Source organism: Triticum dicoccoides, chromosome 3A (assembly GCF_002162155.2).
Source record: "Triticum dicoccoides isolate Atlit2015 ecotype Zavitan chromosome 3A, WEW_v2.0, whole genome shotgun sequence".
In the NCBI taxonomy this organism is placed as follows: domain Eukaryota; kingdom Viridiplantae; phylum Streptophyta; class Magnoliopsida; order Poales; family Poaceae; genus Triticum; species Triticum dicoccoides.
In genome coordinates, this window is record NC_041384.1 from 37657530 (window position 1) to 37668691 (window position 11162).

Below are 11162 nucleotides of genomic sequence, written 5' to 3' on the forward strand. Positions count from 1 at the left end.
GTCCCCGCCCGGCCCATCCTCCCGCACGTCGTCCCCGCCCGGCCTGTCCCTGTCCCCATCGTCGCCGCCCCGTCCCCGTCGTCGTCGCCCCGTCTCCATCTCCGTCCCCGTCCCCGTCGCGCCCACCGTCGTCGCGCCTCGCTGGTGAGCTATGCCCCGGCCGCCAACCACACACACACACACACACACACATTGTTATTGAATTGTTAGCAATCTTTCTGCTTTTTAGTTATAGAATTATTAGAAATGTTAGTTTTAGTTATAGAAATGTTAGTTTTAGTTATAGAAATGTTAGTTATATAGAAATATTAGAAATGTTAGTTATATAGAAATGTTTTTTAGCTATAGAAATATTAGAAATGTTAGTTTTAGTTATAGAAATATTAGAAATGTTAGTTTTAGTTATAAAATTTAGAATTTGCATATATGAAATCACAATCCATCATTTGAAAAAATGTTACTTTACTTTTGCGGCATATAGTATTTGTTGTCGACGATGCCGGGCCCGCATCCTCGCCGTCGACCCGTTCACGACGACGTCCTGCTTCAGAGGACCCATGTCCGGGACTGGGCTCCGCCGGGCTGGCACTAGGAGGTGCTACCTTCAGGGGCGCGACGCTTGGTGACGAACCCGGCCCCTGGTCCCATCGTCGACCCTCATCTCCTTTGGTGGCGTTCGCGTGGGCCACTTTTGGTGCAGAGGGAGCCGGCCCCGCCAGAGGTGGTACGTCGCCGTGTCAGGGAGGAGGACGAGCACGTCCATCGCTACATGGCTGCTATGGACGTCAGGTTCTCCAATACCTGGCAGGTTCTTTTGGGAGATCACCCGAGCTATGACCTAGTGATGATTCCCTCTCTTTGGGTGTCCACCGCCCGCACCTCAGGAACCGCGAGTGCCCTAGATTACTCTATAGTATTCGATCTTTATTAGCTTGCTAGCTAGCTAGCTAGTGATGTATTCGATATTATATCTATTATTCGAGACGATGTATTCAAGATTATATCTACTATTCGAGACGATGTATTCGAGATTATATTCGATGATGCTTATTATGTACTATGATTGATTCAGTTTTTCCTTATTAATTGATTGCATTCATGGATTGTAATTTGAATACATTTCTTTTGGATTAGTTAAACAAAACCTATGGCGGACAATACCGGCAGAGAGGGAGAAGAGGCCTTGTTCAATATCATACGCAATCCTCGCGGGATAGATGATGATCAGAATGAAGAAGATCATGATGGCTCCGAATATCTAAACAACACGGGGGAGGGTGATATGATATTCGATCGCAACGACCGAATCGATGAAGTCATGAACTATGAACATGACGAAGAAAATGTTGATCTTCAAAAAACAATGAAGACCGGCGAGGTATATATATTTATATAAGCAGGCATCTGGTGATCATCACATGTTTTAAATCACTTGAAGATATATTAACTAATCAATCTTTCTTCTTTCAGCCATCCGGATCGAGCAAATCTTCAGGCAACAGGAAACGTGGCCCGAACGAAAAGTTGAAGGAGGGCGTAAAGTACAATATCGAGGCCATCATACCTAATGGCGAACCATTAGCGACTAAGAAGATTGCGGACAAGTTCATTCATTAGTGCGGAGTTCTTGTGAAGGACGAACTCTCGATCTCCCTTCAAAAATGGAGAGAGCCAGCAAAGCCATGTCCAGGAGTTACTTTTGTGGACGACAGACAAAAACTTCTGCTTTGGGAAACACTCACGGAACATTTCACCCTACCAGATCATTTCACAGATGCAGATGTGGAGAAAGTAAAGGACGCTGCTCTTAGGAAGATGGCGGTTGCATTCAAGAACCACAAGATTCGTGAATGGGCCAAGTACGTCAACGGAGGAAGGAAGACTCCAGTATTCGAGGGAACACTAGACAAGCAAAGTGATCATTGGGACGATTTCATAAAATTCAAGGATTCGGAATTATCTAAGGAACAGTCGAGAATAAACAAGGCCAATGCCGCAAAAAAGGATAAGTTCCATAAGCTGGGGCCAGGTGGCTATTCGGTGGGAATGCCTAAGTGGGATAAGTCTGAGAAAGACATGCTGGATGCAGGTGTCACTCCAGAAACATTGAGCTGGCCCCCCAGGTGCAGGACTTGGTTCTATGCGCATGGGGGGGAGTTGGACCCGAAGACAGGCAAAGTTTCGAAGAAGGCATGTCTGGACGGAGCCGAAGATAAGCTACTTGTTGCAATAGAAGAGGCTCGATCGGGGTTGTTCGAGCCCAACAGAGAGAACGACAAGCTTACGCGTGCCCTGGGATATCCTGGACACCCGGGAAGAACATGAGGCATGGGCGCTATTCCGTGGTATGAGGGGTTTTCGGACTGGAACACCGACTACAGAACCCGTGCGAGAAAGAAGATTGCGGAGGAGAAGAAGACGAAGATGGAGGAGGAGCAGAGGAAGCTAGACTATGAACGCCTTCAAGGCCTAGAATCAGTGCACACGGACTTGGCAGTCAAATTCCAGCGGCAGCAGGAGCAGATCGACTCACTTAGCCAGCAAAGGGGGTCTCAGTAGCTAGCGGATGATCCACCATTGGATAGCACCGTCCCATCCATGCCGAGAAGCAGCGTGGGTTCCGCCCCGGGCGATGCATTGCTGGATAGCTACCCAGTGGATGACATCATGGAGAACACTAACTGCGAGCTACACTTCAAAATGAAGAACATATCCATGAAGGTGGCGGACGGCCTTGCTTTTACAAATCCCCCCGAGGCAACCTTCCATTGCAACCCGATTCAAGCGGGCTATGCTCGTGTGTTGGTTGATGAGGTGGTGGACCAATATTCGGGGCTAGAGCTTGACATTCCTGGAGGTGACGAGCACACACTAGGAGAGGCCAACCATCGTATCATCCTATAGAGAAAGGATTGCATCATCTTTATAAAGCCACCGACACCGCTTCATCCGACTCCTCGTCGCAGTACGCCACCGAGTCAGCAGACTCCCACTCCTCCAAGTCCACCAACACGTCAGGCCACTCCTCCTCCAAGTCTGGCACAGCTTCAGGCCACCCCTCCTCCTCCAAGTCCGGCAAAGCGTCAGGCCACTCCTCCTCCAAGTCCGGCACAGCTTTAGGCCACTCCTCCTCCAAGTCCGGCACAACTTCATGCCACTCCTCCTCCTCCAACTCAGCCACGTCAGCCGTCTTCGCCGCCTCAGCAATCACAGAACAGAGCCGCCTCATCTATGGTGCGTAGCGGTACAAGTCGAGGTAGTACTGGAGGTACAGGCGGAGGCAAGCGATTTCAATATGGTCCAAGCCTCGCGCCTCTTCCGCAGAGGCCTTACGACAAGTCCGAGGAGGAAAACGTAGCCATATCGAAGGCCGAGGTGGAAGCCCATTTTGCACCGAAACTGCCACCGCCGCCAAGGGAGAAAGTGCCTGTGGAAAAGATTGACCACTTCATTCGTATGGCTAGAGCACCAGCTCCCAAGCCTGTTGACACAGACTATGAGCGCCACATCAAGAAGTTAAATCGAGCACGTCTACAGAAATAGGCGAGCTCGAGCTTGAGCAAATCAGCTGGCAAAAGGAGCGGTAAAACCGTTCCCTAGCTGGGAGAACAGGCGGCGTTATCAATCCCCCCGCTTGTTGTGCCAACAACACATGAGAGTAGGCGTGCCCAATATTATTGTGGGCAAACCGTTAACGTTCCCGGGGTGGGCGATGTGGTAATAACCGAGGAGCATATTGCGCAGGCTGAATCGATCGGGATCACTGTTGGACAACTCCTCGATATCGAGCCCATGTCACCGACTAGAGAGGAGGAAATAAAACGAAAATATGCCCGGGGCCAACCTTTGGTCGAGCCAGAGGAGGTCCATAAGCTCCCAACGAGAATGTATGAATTGCATCAATGGTACATGGACATTACCAAGATTTCCAATCGAGAGTCCCTCATGGTGAATGTCAACAAGGATCATTACTACCATGAGAAAGTTGTGACCGTTGAGTATTCAAAACTATTTCAGCTATACAATCAAGACGCACTCGACAAATCTATCGTCAGTTGCTATTGTCTGTAAGTGATTTCTTTCTGTAATTTAAGTCTCAAGCTAGTGTAGTGATCATTTTGATCAATCATTACCTGTAATTATCCTCACTATATTCTTTTCTGTGGTATTATGCAGGATGAAGATTTATGAAATGAAAAAAGGTGGACGCTATGTCATTGGGTTCATTGACCCAAATACCATTAATGAATACACATGGAAAATAGATCCATATCACGAAAAAAGTGTAGAGGAAAGCATGCTACAGTTCTTCAAGGAACTCAAATACAATGAAGATATACTACTTCCTAGCAACTTCCAGTGAGTCACACTCTCTTGTACTACAATTCTATTTTTCACTACTAGCTAGCTACATGTTTTTGCTTACATATGCCCACTTAATTAAGACATGCAAACGTGTGTGCATGCAGATTTCATGGATCTTGTTAATCATTAAAGTTGATGAAGGAACTGTTGAAGTACTAGACTCACTACTTAAGAAAGCAAGTGACTACACCATCGTGAAGGGGATAGTCAACAGGTAATTTCAATCATTATTAACTCTATCTCGGCCTATTTAATTAGTTCGACATTTCCTGATAACAACTATTTAATAACCCATTTATTCATTTTCTTTGTCGGTGGGCAGGGCTTGGCAAAGTTCATCAGGGCCACTCCAGGCCCATGGAAACAAAATCTGAAATAGTATCGACCCAAGGTAAGTAATTAAGTATTATCTGATCAAATTTCATTCTTGTAAAGGCCCTGAAGCAGGCTCCGGGGAATGATCTATGTGCATACTACGTTTGCGAGAACATTCGCATGATGGCATCTGAAAGGAGCAAATCTCAAAGACAGGAGTGGGTGCGATATCGATTGTCAGAACACTATTCACAATTTTTACACCATTATCGATATCTAGTCACACAACTAATATACATGCATATTGATCTCCTTCTTAACAGTTCAAAGAGGTGTGGGACCGCATAGAAGCAATTCAAGAGAAAATAGCGGGACTTTTGCTCAACCAGGTCATAGATCCCAAAGGAGAATACTATTACCCGCTACCGCCCCCATGAACCACTTCCAATTGTTATCATGCTCCGAAGGCACCAATTAGCTAGGCTAATGCCACTGGCTCTGAAGGCACCAATTAGGAGAAATTGTATATATACATATACATATACATATATATATATATATATATATATATATATATATATGTGTGTGTGTGTGTGTGTGTGTGTGTATATATATATGTGTGAATTAATTAATGGTGGTTGTGAGACATTCGATGATATATATATTATGATCGGTTCTACTAGAAATTCTATTTATATATATGCATAACGTGTACAATATGTAGTATCGTAAAATACCAGCAAACGAAAAATAATTAAATGGAAAACACAAAATTAAATGAAAAAGTAATCATAAACCCAAACCCCCCAACCTTTTAATACCGGTTGGTGACACTAACCGGTACTAAAGGGCTCCCTGCCCCCGAAGCTGGCTCGTGCCACGTTGTTGCCCTTTAGCACCGGTTCGTGCTGAACCGGTACTAAAGGGGGGGGGGGCTTTAGTGCCTACACTTTAGCACCGGTTACCAAACCGGCACTAAAGGGCCTTACAAACCGGTGCTATTGCCCGGTTCTGCACTAGTGAAAGTTTCAGAGCCCCCAAACTGAAAGCGTATCATAAATTAGTGGAGAATCCAAATCACCGCCATGACTCCAGAACGGACTAATTAAAGTTTTGACATACCAGTCATAAAGTGTTTCCTTTCTCTTATACAAAAATTAAAATAGATCTACGAATGATGTCAGAATCTGAATAATGGAAACTTGTTAGGAAATCAGTGACAAGAACTTATCTCATTAGTGGCATGATTTCATAATGAAATGATCAATTTCATATGCATTATCAATATTTTAGATCATGTTCTTCATATACATAACAGTAGACTTGGAACAAAATACAGTAACCTTTTAAAATACTTCAAGTATCAATCCTAAAATTCAATAGTACTACGTAATATCTTGAACTTGAATTCAGAAGTGATATAAAAGTGTAGGAAGTTGTACCTAATAAATTCGAAGTAGTATACAAATTCAGCCTCTGTGCTAAGATTTTTTTTCACCACATCACTCGCGTTCACTTTCAGTTACACTCCAATGCTTAGGCCACCATCAACCGGCAACAGCCGCACCTGCAGAATTAAACAAGTTGGTAGTCATTTCCGGTGAACCTGAAAGAATCTTCAGGACATAGTCTCTAAACTACCGCATATTTCATGCCCAAGTCAAATCATTTGCATCCACTTCACCATATAATTAGTATGTAAATTTCCTATGGGCTGAGACAACTCTCAAATGTGTCCATAGTAAGCTAGCAAGCAGGAACCAGAAGACGATCTTACCAAATTTTTGCAGTTTCGATGGGCCTGAACCTGAGATTTCTGCGGGAGACACCGTGGCAAATGCGTGCCTGTGCTACCACCTATCGACTTTCACATTGTTCGAATTATCACTATCCACCCTGATAAAGCCAATCTGGTCCGTAGTTAGTGCAGAAAGATTAGTAGCAAATCAACCACATGGCCGAGGAGATCGACAGCGTGGCTGCACGGTTGGCGGAGTCGAAGAAGAAGGGGGTCAAGCAGATTAACGCGGAGGTCCCGCCGTTGATGAGGGGCCTTCCGGGCATCCTTGCTACTTGACACTCCATGCCATGGCCTAGCACATAAAGAACAACACAGGAATCTCCACCAGCGCGTGCTACGAACTTCCCATCATCCTCGCCCTGCTATAACCGCCACGGAAATAATTGAGTGACATTATGTTAAGTTGCAATTTTTGCTAGAACTTAGTGTCATTATCCAAATGTAGTAGGATAGGAAGAAGCGGGTCAGGCGAACCTGCAGAAAACTATTCATCTTGAGCGGGGCGAGGTTCTGGCACTTAAGTGACACGACCAAGTTGACAAGGCCTGCAGCTTGCAATGCAACCAAGAGCTCCCTCGGTGGCGGCATGGTTTATCTATGCAGCTAGAGGTCATGAAAACAGTGCGAAATTTCAGTTCTAGTAATAATGACAAAATTTAAGAAACAAAACTTTTCACCTAAATTCAGAACATGGGATCCATACCAGAACATCAAAACTTTTCATTTAGTACAAGTGCTAATATGAACTAGTCTATAGAATCAAGAAACTGTAGTACCGAAGATTACATGTGCAAATTCCAGCACTGAACAACAGATGCTAATAAAACAGAGTCAGTCAAACTGAAATCCCAAGATTCTTTGTTAGGAAGTTGGTGCGCAAATCTGAATTCAACTCCTGCATTTGCCGTGAGCAACACTGAAATCTACTTGTGTCCAAGTCACGATTGTTACTTGTTCATTAATGTGCATCTATATAGAACCAGAACCAGAATTATAAAAGCATTTGAGAAATCTCCCTAAGGGGGTCACGGGTGATTCAGGCCAATCAACCCAGTGTCCCATAATTCTTCAGATCAATTGTTTATCTCAGATAGACGAGGTGTAACCCAGATCCAATAGAGTACCAAAATAAATTAATAAAACAACTCTTAGTCATGATCAGGAGTTAGATTTCAGATCGATTAGGACTGGTGGGTGCTGGTTAGGTAGATAGGTATGCAGGTGTCTGAGGGAAAGGCGCGTGGAACAACGATGTTAGGTAACTGTTGGTGAGGGCGGCGACGGTGGCTACAGAGCTATCGAGGTCGGACTGATGGTGAGTCCACCGGTTCTGTCGCAATGGTAAAACCAGCGGACGGGAGGTGGGAGAGGGGACGAAAAAACCCAGCAAAAAAACGGTTGAAAATGGTGGGACGAAAATAAACCGTACTGTTCAACCAACTCAGACATTAGGAGTAGAGATTAGCATTGTGGAGATCTTTCCGTGCCGTGGATGGTCAAAACATGCAGAGACGTACGTGGTGTGGAGGTTGTACGTCTACTTCTCCCGCATGATTCAATTCCATGATCGGTGGGAGGAGAATGCTGTTATGTCCTATTCATCGGTAGCTGTACGACTGAGCCAGTGACAACGTTAGCACACGTATGCTAATTGAACACGAAGAGCTTATCCATCTAGAAGACTATGTTAGAGTTATATTAGTGATGCCTTTTGACCTTTTGCATTCAGTCTTTTGGCATACTCCTATAGCCTTTTGGCATCCTCATGTATGTGTATATAAGTCGGCTTTGGCCTCCTAATAATACAAGTTGCTGTTCCTAACATGATATTAGAGCACTAGGTTTTTTTCCCGCACGCGCAACTCGTGCGTCCTCCGATCCATCTCACGTCCGCCGGTACTCCTGGCCGTCGCAGTCTTCTTCCCTGCCGGCAGCCACTGCTCCTTCCCCGTGGCTGTCCGTTGCTGCTTCACTTGTTAGAGTTGTGTCGAATATAGTGTACAAGGTAGGTTAAAGTTGGACTCTGAGTAGTATTGTGTTTAGATAGGATATGGAGTGGTGTCCTAGTAGGGCACTTGTATCCTAGGCCTCTTATATATAGCGGGGCTAGACACACGATGTAACCTATGCCAACATAATAGCACCGGAACGCAGGGGAAGCTGGCGGCATGTACCGGTGTCTAGGGCGACCGGGTGCGGTACTGTGATGGTGTCAACGGGGAGGAGCGCCCATAGTCAGGCCCCGGGGATGTAGCCATATCGGTGAACCTCGTTAACAAATCTCGGTGTCTTGCTTGTGTGATTGCTTGACCTTGGATGATCAACAGTATGCCTCGAATTTATTCTAACAAGTGGTATTAGAGCAAGGTTTGAGATCCAGGGCCGGTCATGTTGATCTAGAGGAAGGTTTGATGTGTTGATCGGCATCATTTACGCAATTGAGATCGATTGTACAATACGTCAGGTGAAGGCAATTCGACGAGTTGTGAAGATCGGATTCTGAGTTCGCAGCAGATGCAGGCGGCAACCAGGCGGCGTGGGCGCGCATGGCTCTGAAGTCGAGCGGTGTAAGCTGGCCTATGGGGCTAGCTGGTGCACCTGTTCTGTTCGCGGACCAGGCGTCGCGGACCAGGCGTGGAAGGTGGCGGCTAGGTGCTGCGTGTAAGGCTGCGGTGCAGATCTGATTGATACTTCACGAGGGATTTGTTTTTGGACAAAAAGAAGAGGACCGAGTCCTTGTATGATGCGAATAGAGGCGGTAGATCACCGGTAGAAAAAGGGCCTTTAGTCCTGGTTCTGGAACCGGGACTAAACGGTCGGTACTAAAGCCTTCCCCTTTAGTCCCGGTTCTTACTGGAACCGGGACTAAAGGCCCTCCACGTGGCCGCTGCCTGGAGGTCCACCTTTAGTCCCGGTTGGTAACACCAACCGGTACTAAAGGAAATTTTATGATTTTTTTTTGAATTTCAAATTTCTGAATTATTTTAACATCTAATCTCTAATCACCCCTCATCACTGCTCAATTTAACCCTTAATCTCTAATCACCCTCATCATTCCAAATCATCTAACTTCTCGAACAGTCACCCATCCTCTCACTACTCTAGCCTGAGCACGCTTAACTTCCGGGTTCTATTCTCCCTCGTTTCCAAGTCCGCACTTGTTGTTTTCCTAACAATAGTAAGATGTCAATCCTATTAACCCTCAGGAATTTAGCTTGAGCATGAAGTCACACATTTCACTGTTTGAGTTTGAAACTATTGTTCTAAAAATCAATAATTATTTAGTAACGCTAATATTTCTTGAATAAGTAGTTTGACCACAGGTTGACCACAATTTGACCATAGTTTGACCATAGTTTGACCAGATTTGACCAAAATTCAAAAAACTAAAATAATTATTTAGTAACACTAATATTTCTTGAATAAGTAGTTTGACCACAGTTTGACCATAGTTTACCAAAATTCAAAAAAACTGAAATAATTATTTAGTAACACTAATATTCTTGAATAATTATTTAGTAAACACTAATACTTCTTGAATAAGTAGTTTGACCAGATTTAACAAAAATTCAAAAAATGAAACTTGAGCATAGCTTTTTTTCCTTTTAGAATTTTAGGATTCTAAAATTCCACGCGAGACGATGCTCGAGGGGCCCACGAGGTAGGGGGGCGCGCCCCTGACCCTCGTGGCCACCCCGTAAGGCGGTTGATGCCGTTCTTTCGCCGCAAGAGAGCTAATATCCGGATAGAGATCGTGTTAAAATTTCAGCCCAATCGGAGTTACGGATCTCCGGGAATATAAGAAACAGTGAAAGGGAAGAATGTGAGAACGCAGAAATAGAGAGAGACAGAGAGACAGATCGAATCTCGGAGGGGCTCTCGCCCCTCCCGTGCCATGGAGGCCATGGACCAGAGGGGAAACCCTTCTCCCATCTAGGGAGGATGTCAAGGAAGAAGAAGAAGGAGGGGGCTCTCTCCCCCTTGCTTCCGGTGGCACCAGAGTGCCACCGGGGGCCATCATCATCACCGCGATCTACACCAACACCTCCGCCATCTTCACCAACATCTCCATCACGTTCCCCCCTCTATCTACAGCGGTCCACTCTCCCGCAACCCGCTGTACCCTCTACTTGAACATGGTGATTTATGCTTCATATTATTATCCAATGATGTGTTGCCATCCTACGATGTCTGAGTAGATTTTCGTTGTCCTATCGGTGGTTGATGAATTGCTATGATTGATTCAATTTGCGTGTGGTTATGTTGATGTCCTTTGGTGCCCATCATATGATTGCGCGCGTGGATCACACCCTATGGTTAGTTGTATGTTGATAGGACTATGTATTGGAGGGCAAGAGTGACAGAAGCTTCAACATAGCATAGAAATTGATGCATACGGGATTGAAGGGGGACCAATATACCTTAATGCTATGGTTGGGTTTTACCTTAATGAACATTAGTAGTTGCGGATGCTTGCTAATAGTTCCAATCACAAGTGCATAGAATTCCAAGTCAGGGATGACATGCTAGCAGTGGCCTCTCCCACATAATACTTGCTATCGGTCTAGTAAAGTAGTCAATTGCTTAGGGGGCAATTTCACAACTCCTACCACCTCTTTTCCACACTCGCTATATTACTTTATTGCTTATTTAATTACAACAGCCCCTACTTTTTATTTAC